The sequence below is a fragment of the Bombina bombina genome, chromosome 2, assembly GCF_027579735.1.
Source record: "Bombina bombina isolate aBomBom1 chromosome 2, aBomBom1.pri, whole genome shotgun sequence".
Classification (NCBI taxonomy): Eukaryota; Metazoa; Chordata; class Amphibia; order Anura; family Bombinatoridae; genus Bombina; species Bombina bombina.
Genome location: NC_069500.1, coordinates 3,692,778 through 3,705,216, shown reverse-complemented (window position 1 = coordinate 3,705,216; position 12,439 = coordinate 3,692,778). Strand labels below are relative to the sequence as shown.

At 32.5% G+C, this 12,439-nt stretch overlaps 1 protein-coding gene across 1 annotated transcript in view; it reads right to left on the bottom strand.

The window, feature by feature from the left end:
• LOC128650465 (serine-rich adhesin for platelets-like) overlaps positions 1-12,439 on the bottom strand; it is an 89,925-nt gene that overhangs the window by 8,203 nt on the left and 69,283 nt on the right.

Sequence of the window (12,439 nt, the reverse complement as noted above, 5' to 3'; positions counted from 1 at the left end):
TACAGTATCACACAGTAATAACATTACATACATTATATACAGTACAGTGTCACACAGTAATAACATTACATACATTATATACAGTACAGTGTCACACAGTAATAACATTACATACATTATATACAGTACAGTATCACACAGTAATAACATTACATACATTATATACCGTACAGTGTCACACAGTAATAACATTACATACATTATATACAGTACCGTCTGCCACACAGTAATTACATACATTATATACAGTACAGTATCACACAGTAATAACATTACATACATTATATACAGTACAGTATCACCTAGTAATAACATTACATACATTATATACAGTACAGTATCACACAGTAATAACATTACATACATTATACACAATACAGTGTCACACAGTAATAACATTACATACATTATATACAGTACAGTGTCACACAGTAATAACATTACATACATTATATACAGTACAGTGTCACACAGTAATAACATTACATACATTATATACAGTACAGTATCACACAGTAATAACATTACATACATTATATACAGTACAGTGTCACACAGTAATAACATTACATACATTATATACAGTACAGTGTCACACAGTAATAACATTACATACATTATATACAGTACAGTGTCACACAGTAATAACATTACATACATTATATACAGTACAGTATCACCCAGTAATAACATTACATACATTATATACAGTACAGTGTCACACAGTAATAACATTACATACATTATATACAGTACAGTGTCACACAGTAATAACATTACATACATTATATACAGTACAGTGTCACACAGTAATAACATTACATACATTATATACAGTACAGTGTCACACAGTAATAACATTACATACATTATATACAGTACAGTATCACACAGTAATAACATTACATACATTATATACAGTACAGTATCACACAGTAATAACATTACATACATTATATACAGTACAGTGTCACACAGTAATAACATTACATACATTATATACAGTACAGTGTCACACAGTAATAACATTACATACATTATATACAGTACAGTGTCACACAGTAATAACATTACATACATTATATACAGTACAGTATCACACAGTAATAACATTACATACATTATATACAGTACAGTGTCACACAGTAATAACATTACATACATTATATACAGTACTGTATCACACAGTAATAACATTACATACATTATATACAGTACAGTGTCACACAGTTATAACATTACATACATTATATACAGTACAGTGTCACACAGTAATAACATTACACACATTATATACAGTACAGTGTCACACAGTAATTACACACATTATATACAGTACAGTGTCACACAGTAATAACATTACATACATTATATACAGTACAGTGTCACACAGTAATAACATTACATACATTATATACAGTACAGTGTCACACAGTAATAACATTACACACATTATATACAGTACAGTGTCACACAGTAATAACATTACGTACATTATATACAGTACAGTATCACCAGTGACGTGCAGTGAGGTCAGAGGCAGGTGAGACACTGGCTAGGATTTGCCTTCATTCTTTAGATATCCTTTGTTGAAAAAATAGCAATGTACATGGGTGAGCCAATCACATGAGGTATCTATTGTGCAGCCACCTATCAGCAGCTACTGAGCATATTTAGATATGATTTTCAACAAAGGATATCAAGAGAATGAAGGAAATTAGATATTAGATGTAAATTGGACAGAAGGGGTGGGAGAGACAGGGAGAGAGACATAGATAGAGAGACAGAGGGGGGGGGAGAGACAAAGAGACAGAGGGGAGAGAGAGAGACAAAGAGAGACAGAGGGTAGAGAGACAGACAAAGAGACCATGGGGGAGAATGAGACACATAAGGATAGAGACAGAGGGGGAGGGAGAGACAGGGAGAGAGAGATGGAGAGAGAGAGAGACAGAAAAAGAGAGAGAGAGACACAGAGGGGGAGAGAGAAAGAGAGACACAGAGGAGAGAGAGACAGAGGGGGAGGGAGAGAGACAGAGGGGGAGGGAGAGAGAGACAGAGGAGAGAGAGAGACAGAGGAGAGAGAGAGACAGAGGAGAGAGTCAGAGGAGAGAGAGAGAGGCAGAGGGGAGAGAGAGAGAGACAGGGGGGAGAGAGAGAGACAGAGGGGGGAGAGAGAGAGACAGAGGGGAGAGAGAGAGACAGAGGGGAGAGAGAGAGACAGAGGGGAGAGAGAGACAGAGGGGGAGAGAGATAGGCAGAGAGGAGAGAGAGAGGGGGAGAGAGAGAGAGGGGGATGGATAGGGACAGAGAGACAGAGGGGAGAGAGATAGACAGGGGGGAGAGATAGAGAGAGAGAAAGACAGAGGGGGAGAGATAGAGAGACGGGGGGGAGAGAGAGAGAGAGAGAGAGGGGAGAGAGAGACAGAGGGGAGAGAGGGGGAGAGGGAGAAAGAGAGAGACAGAGGGGAGAGAGAGAGACAGGGGGGAGAGATAGAGAGAGAGAGAGAAAGACAGAGGGGGAGAGATAGAGAGACGGGGGGAGAGAGAGAGAGAGAGACGGGGGGGGAGAGAGAGAGAGAGAGACAGGGGGGAGAGAGAGAGAGAGAGGGGGAGAGAGAGAGGGGAGAGAGAGAGAGAGACAGAGGGGAGAGAGAGAGACAGAGGGGAGAAAGAGAGAGAGAAGAGAGAGACAGAGGGGAGAGAGAGAAAAAGAGACACAGAGGGGAGAGAGAGAGAAAGAGGGGGAGGGAGAAAGGGAGAGGAGGAGGGGGAGGGAGAAAGGGAGAGACAGGGGAGGGAGAAAGAGAGAGACAGAGGGGAGAGAAAGAGAGACAGAGGAGAGAGAGAGAGGGGAGAGAGAGAGAGACAGATGGGAGAAAGACAGAGGGGATGGAGAAAGGGAGAGACAGAAGGGAGAGAGACAGAGGGGAGAGAGAGAGAGAGAGAGACAGATGGGGGAGAGAGATGGGGGCTGCTCATTAAAATATATTTCTTATTTTAATATATTTATTAATAGTAAAAGTTACACTACTGACTCAGTAGTGTAACTTTTACTATTAATAAATATATTAAAATAAGAAATATATTTTAATGAGCAGCCATTTTGTGATTTTGTGCTTATTTGCTTAATAAATGTAACTTACAACACTGACCAGGTCATACACAAAATACATTTATTAAGCAAATAAGCACAGCACTAAATCACAAGATGGCTGCTCATTAAAATATATTTATTAAGCTGCCAAAGTTGGGAAGTGAAACAACATAGATAGCATAGCCAGCAACTTGAAAGTTTTGCTTAATAAATGTATTTTGTGTATGACCTGGTCAGTGTTGTAAGTCCTTACAACACTGACCGGGTCATACACAAAATACATTTACTAATTAAGCAAATAAGAGGATCAGACTGCGTCACAACACAAGTGTTCCTAGTTGAAAACACACACAGGCACTTCAAATTTAAGCAGAGGGGGGGCAGGCACCCACCACTACCCGGTCCAGTATATTTTTAACTTACAGTACTCTGTACAACTTACAAGTTATACAACGTTAACCCCAAGCCTCACAATAAAAAATATACATAATTACAGGCTGTACTGCTGATCATCACACTATCACACACGGCATGGCTGTCATTCTTGATGACTTACTTGTGTGAGTGTGACAGTGTGACCCGGACTGTGTGCACTTCGGCTCCTTCCTTCAGGTGAGTGCGGTGACAGGCTGAGCTGAGCCGACAGGTCCTCACGGTCAGGCAGGGGCAGCAGCTGCGATATGCGGTGTCTGTGCGAGTCTCACTCAGACTCTGTAGAGATCGGACAGCCTCCTCCTCCACTAGTCGCTACTTGGCTCAGAGGTGTCAAGCAGGAATAAGTGGCACTGTGACTGGCTGTTGTTCCCGCCGCGCTGCTCTTTCCTTGCGCATGCGCAGAAACTCAGTCTCAGTGCACTACTTGTAAGGCTAAGCAGGGCCAGGGAGGGAGTCAATCAACACCGGTGTTGATTGGATGAGCCGGTCTCCCAGGGAACAGTCGAGGCCTCATGAGAGATGCCTCATATAGTAATTTTCTCTGCCGCGCTGCTCCTGCAAATCACCACCGGGTGATGCTGCAGAGCAGCTAGATATAAAAACACACTACAAATATTGCGTAATAGAGAAACACCAGAACCCAGTGCCTCTCTATTGCGCAATATTAGTTTGACATGTCAAAAAAAAAAAATTTTACTTTTTTTTTTTTTTTTTTAATAAAACTCTCTATTTGTTTTTATTTTGGCCCAAATGGCAGGTGCGGCACTGCCTCACCTGCCTCCAATGAGTGCACGTCACTGAGTATCACACAGTAATAACATTACATACATTATATACAGTACAGTGTCACACAGTAATAACATTACATACATTATATACAGTACAGTGTCACACAGTAATAACATTACATACATTATATACAGTACAGTGTCACACAGTAATAACATTACATACATTATATACAGTACAGTATCACACAGTAATAACATTACATACATTATATACCGTACAGTGTCACACAGTAATAACATTACACACATTATATACAGTACAGTATCACACAGTAATAACATTACATGCATTATATACCGTACAGTGTCACACAGTAATAACATTACATACATTATATACAGTACAGTGTCACACAGTAATAACATAACATACATTATATACAGTACAGTGTCACACAGTAATAACATTACATACATTATATACAGTACAGTATCACACAGTAATAACATTACATACATTACATACAGTACAGTGTCACACAGTAATATGATTACATACATTATATACAGTACAGTATCACACAGTAATAACATTACATACATTATATACCGTACAGTGTCACACAGTAATAACATTACATACATTATATACAGTACAGTGTCACACAGTAATAACATAACATACATTATATACAGTACAGTGTCACACAGTAATAACATTACATACATTATATACAGTACAGTATCACACAGTAATAACATTACATACATTATATACAGTACAGTATCACACAGTAATAACATTACATACATTATACACAGTACAGTATCACACAGTAATAACATAACATACATTATATACAGTACACTATCACACAGTAATTACATTACATACATTATACACAGTACACTATCACACAGTAATTACATTACATACATTATACACAGTACAGTATCACACAGTAATAACATTACATACATTATATATAGTACAGTGTCACACAGTAATAACATTACATACATTATATACAGTACAGTATCACACAGTAATAACATTACATACATTATATACAGTACAGTATCACACAGTAATTCCATTACATACATTACATACAGTACAGTGTCACACAGTAATAACATTACATACATTATATACAGTACAGTATCACACAGTAATAACATTACATACATTATATACAGTACAGTGTCACACAGTAATAACATAACATACATTATATACAGTACAGTGTCACACAGTAATAACATTACATACATTATATACAGTACAGTATCACACAGTAATAACATTACATACATTATATACAGTACAGTATCACACAGTAATAACATTACATACATTATATACAGTACAGTGTCACACAGTAATAACATTACATACATTATATACAGTACACTATCACACAGTAATAACATTACATACATTATATACAGTACAGTGTCACACAGTAATAACATTACATACATTATATACAGTACAGTGTCACACAGTAATAACATTACATACATTATATACAGTACAGTGTCACACAGTAATAACATTACATACATTATATACAGTACAGTGTCACACAGTAATAACATTACATACATTATATACAGTACAGTATCACACAGTAATAACATTACACACATTATATACAGTACAGTGTCACACAGTAATAACATTACACACATTATATACAGTACAGTATCACACAGTAATAACATTACATACATTATATACAGTACAGTGTCACACAGTAATAACATTACATACATTACATACAGTACAGTATCACACAGTAATAACATTACATACATTATATACAGTACAGTATCACACAGTAATAACATTACATACATTATATACAGTACAGTATCACACAGTAATAACATTACATACATTATATACAGTACAGTATCACACAGTAATAACATTACATACATTATATACAGTACAGTGTCACACAGTAATAACATTACATACATTATATACAGTACAGTGTTACACAGTAATAACATTACATACATTATATACAGTACAGTATCACACAGTAATAACATTACATACATTATATACAGTACAGTGTCACACAGTAATAACATTACACACATTATATACAGTACAGTGTCACACAGTAATAACATTACACACATTATATACAGTACAGTGTCACACAGTAATAACATTACATACATTATATACAGTACAGTATCACACAGTAATAACATTACATACATTATATACAGTACAGTATCACACAGTAATAACATTACACACATTATATACAGTACAGTGTCACAGTAATAACATTACATACATTATACACAGTACAGTATCACACAGTAATAATATTACATACATTATATACAGTACAGTATCACACAGTAATAATATTACATACATTATATACAGTACAGTGTCACAGTAATAACATTACATACATTATACACAGTACAGTATCACACAGTAATAACATTACATACATTATATACAGTACAGTATCACACAGTAATAACATTACATACATTATATACAGTACAGTATCACACAGTAATAACATTACATACATTATATACAGTACAGTATCACACAGTAATAACATTACATACATTATATACAGTACAGTGTCACACAGTAATAACATTACACACATTATATACAGTACAGTGTCACACAGTAATAACATTACATACATTATATACAGTACAGTATAAAACAGTAATAACATTACATACATTATATACAGTACAGTATCACACAGTAATAACATTACATACATTATACACAGTACAGTGTCACACAGTAATAGCATTACATACATTATATACAGTACAGTGTCACACAGTAATAACATTACATACATTATATACAGTACAGTATCACACAGTAATAACATTACATACATTATATACAGTACAGTGTCACACAGTAATAGCATTACATACATTATATACAGTACAGTGTCACACAGTAATAACATTACATACATTATATACAGTACAGTGTCACACAGTAATAACATTACATACATTATATACAGTACAGTGTCACACAGTAATAACATTACATACATTATATACAGTACAGTATCACACAGTAATAACATTACATACATTATATACAGTACAGTGTCACACAGTAATAACATTACATACATTATATACAGTACAGTGTCACACAGTAATAACATTACATACATTATATACAGTACAGTATCACACAGTAATAACATTACATACATTATATACAGTACAGTATCACACAGTAATAACATTACATACATTATATACAGTACAGTGTCACACAGTAATAACATTACATACATTATATACAGTACAGTGTCACACAGTAATAACATTACATACATTATATACAGTACAGTATCACACAGTAATAACATTACATACATTATATACAGTACTGTGTCACACAGTAATAACATTACATACATTATATACAGTACAGTATCACACAGTAATAACATTACATACATTATATACAGTACAGTGTCACACAGTAATAACATTACATACATTATATACAGTACAGTGTCACACAGTAATAACATTACATACATTATATACAGTACAGTGTCACACAGTAATAACATTACATACATTATATACAGTACAGTATCACACAGTAATAACATTACATACATTATATACAGTACAGTGTCACACAGTAATAACGATTACATACATTATATACAGTACAGTGTCACACAGTAATAACATATACATACATTATATACAGTACAGTGTCACACAGTAATAACATTACATACATTATATACAGTACAGTGTCACACAGTAATAACATAACATACATTATATACAGTACAGTGTCACACAGTAATAACATTACATACATTATATACAGTACAGTATCACACAGTAATAACATTACATACATTATATACAGTACAGTATCACACAGTAATAACATTACATACATTATATACAGTACAGTGTCACACAGTAATAACATTACATACATTATATACAGTACAGTATCACACAGTAATAACATTACATACATTATATACAGTACAGTGTCACACAGTAATAACATTACATACATTATATACAGTACAGTGTCACACAGTAATAACATTACATACATTATATACAGTACAGTGTCACACAGTAATAACATTACATACATTATATACAGTACAGTATCACACAGTAATAACATTACATACATTATATACAGTACAGTATCACACAGTAATAACATTACATACATTATATACAGTACAGTGTCACACAGTAATAACATTACATACATTATATACAGTACAGTATCACACAGTAATAACATTACATACATTATATACAGTACAGTATCACACAGTAATAACATTACATACATTATATACAGTACAGTGTCACACAGTAATAACATTACATACATTATATACAGTACAGTATCACACAGTAATAACATTACATACATTATATACAGTACAGTGTCACACAGTAATAACATTACATACATTATATACAGTACAGTGTCACACAGTAATAACATTACATACATTATATACAGTACAGTATCACACAGTAATAACATTACATACATTATATACAGTACAGTATCACACAGTAATAACATTACATACATTATATACAGTACAGTGTCACACAGTAATAACATTACATACATTATATACAGTACAGTGTCACACAGTAATAACATTACATACATTATATACAGTACAGTGTCACACAGTAATAACATTACATACATTATATACAGTACAGTATAAAACAGTAATAACATTACATACATTATATACAGTACAGTATCACACAGTAATAACATTACATACATTATATACAGTACAGTTTCACACAGTAATAACATTACATACATTATATACAGTACAGTGTCACACAGTAATAACATTACATACATTATATACAGTACAGTATCACACAGTAATAACATTACATACATTATACACAGTACAGTATCACACAGTAATAACATTACATACATTATATACAGTACAGTGTCACACAGTAATAACATTACATACATTATATACAGTACAGTTTCACACAGTAATAACATTACATACATTATATACAGTACAGTGTCACACAGTAATAACATTACATACATTATATACAGTACAGTATCACACAGTAATAACATTACATACATTATATACAGTACAGTATCACACAGTAATAACATTACATACATTATATACAGTACAGTGTTACAGTAATAACATTACATACATTATATACAGTACAGTATCACACAGTAATAACATTACATACATTATATACAGTACAGTGTCACACAGTAATAACATTACATACATTATATACAGTACAGTATCACACAGTAATAACATTACATACATTATATACAGTACAGTGTCACACAGTAATAACATTACATACATTATATACAGTACAGTGTCACACAGTAATAACATTACATACATTATATACAGTACAGTATCACACAGTAATAACATTACATACATTATATACAGTACAGTATCACACAGTAATAACATTACATACATTATATACAGTACAGTGTCACACAGTAATAACATTACATACATTATATACAGTACAGTGTCACACAGTAATAACATTACATACATTATATACAGTACAGAGTCACACAGTAATAACATTACATACATTATATACAGTACAGTGTCACACAGTAATAACATTACATACATTATATACAGTACAGTGTCACACAGTAATAACATTACATACATTATATACAGTACAGTATCACACAGTATTAACATTACATACATTATATACAGTACAGTATCACACAGTAATAACATTACATACATTATATACAGTACAGTGTCACACAGTAATAACATTACATACATTATATACAGCACAGCTCACATATACTTTACCACACATTATATACAGTATCAGTATCACACAGTAATAACATAACATACATTATATACAGTACAGTGTCACACAGTAATAACATTACATACATTACATACAGTACAGTATCACAGCAGTAATAACATTACATACATTATATACAGTACAGTATCACACAGTAATAACATTACATTAAATATATACAGTACAGTATCACACAGTAATAAACATTACATACATTATATACAGTACAGTATCACACAGTAATAACATTACATACATTATATACAGTACAGTGTCACACAGTAATAACATTACATACATTATATACAGTACAGTGTCACACAGTAATAACATTACATACATTATATACAGTACAGTATCACACAGTAATAACATTACATACATTATATACAGTACAGTGTCACACAGTAATAACATTACATACATTATATACAGTACAGTGTCACACAGTAATAACATTACATACATTATATACAGTACAGTGTCACACAGTAATAACATTACATACATTATATACAGTACAGTATCACACAGTAATAACATTACATACATTATATACAGTACAGTATCACACCGTAATAACATTACATACATTATATACAGTACAGTATCACACCGTAATAACATTACATACATTATATACCGTACAGTGTCACACAGTAATAACATTACACACATTATATACAGTACAGTATCACACAGTAATAACATTACATACATTATATACAGTACAGTGTTACACAGTAATAACATTACATACATTATATACAGTACAGTATCACACAGTAATAACATTACATACATTATATACCGTACAGTGTCACACAGTAATAACATTACACACATTATATACAGTACAGTATCACACAGTAATAACATTACATACATTATATACAATACAGTATCACACAGTAATAACATTACACACATTATATACAGTACAGTATCACACAGTAATTACATTACATACATTATATACAGTACAGTATCACACAGTAATAACATTACATACATTATATACAGTACAGTATCACACAGTAATAACATTACCTACATTATACACAGTACAGTGTCACACAGTAATAGCATTACATACATTATATACAGTACAGTATCACACAGTGATAACATTACATACATTATATACAGTACACTATCACACAGTAATTACATTACATACATTATACACAGTACAGTGTCACACAGTAATAACATTACATACATTATATACAGTACAGTGTCACACAGTAATAACATTACATACATTATATACAGTACACTATCACACAGTAATAACATTACATACATTATATACAGTACAGTGTCACACAGTAATAACATTACATACATTATATACAGTACAGTATCACACAGTAATAACATTACATACATTATATACAGTACAGTGTCACACAGTAATAACATTACATACATTATATACAGTACACTATCACACAGTAATAACATTACATACATTATATACAGTACAGTATCACACAGTAATAACATTACATATATTATATACAGTACAGTGTCACACAGTAATAACATTACATACATTATATACAGTACAGTATCACACAGTAATAACATTACATACATTATATACAGTACAGTATCACAGCAGTAATAACATTACATACATTATATACCGTACAGTGTCACACAGTAATAACATTACATACATTATATACAGTACAGTGTCACACAGTAATAACATTACATACATTATATACAGTACAGTGTCACACAGTAATAACATTACATACATTATATACAGTACAGTATCACACAGTAATAACATTACATACATTATATACAGTACAGTGTCACACAGTAATAACATTACATACATTATATACAGTACAGTGTCACACAGTAATAACATTACATACATTATATACAGTACAGTGTCACACAGTAATAACATTACATACATTATATACAGTACAGTATCACACAGTAATAACATTACATACATTATATACCGTACAGTGTCACACAGTAATAACATTACATACATTATATACAGTACAGTGTCACACAGTAATAACATTACATACATTATATACAATACAGTATCACACAGTAATAACATTACATACATTATATACAGTACAGTATCACAGAGTAATAACATTACATACATTATATACCGTACAGTGTCACACAGTAATAACATTACATACATTATATACAGTACAGTGTCACACAGTAATAACATTACATACATTATATACAGTACAGTGTCACA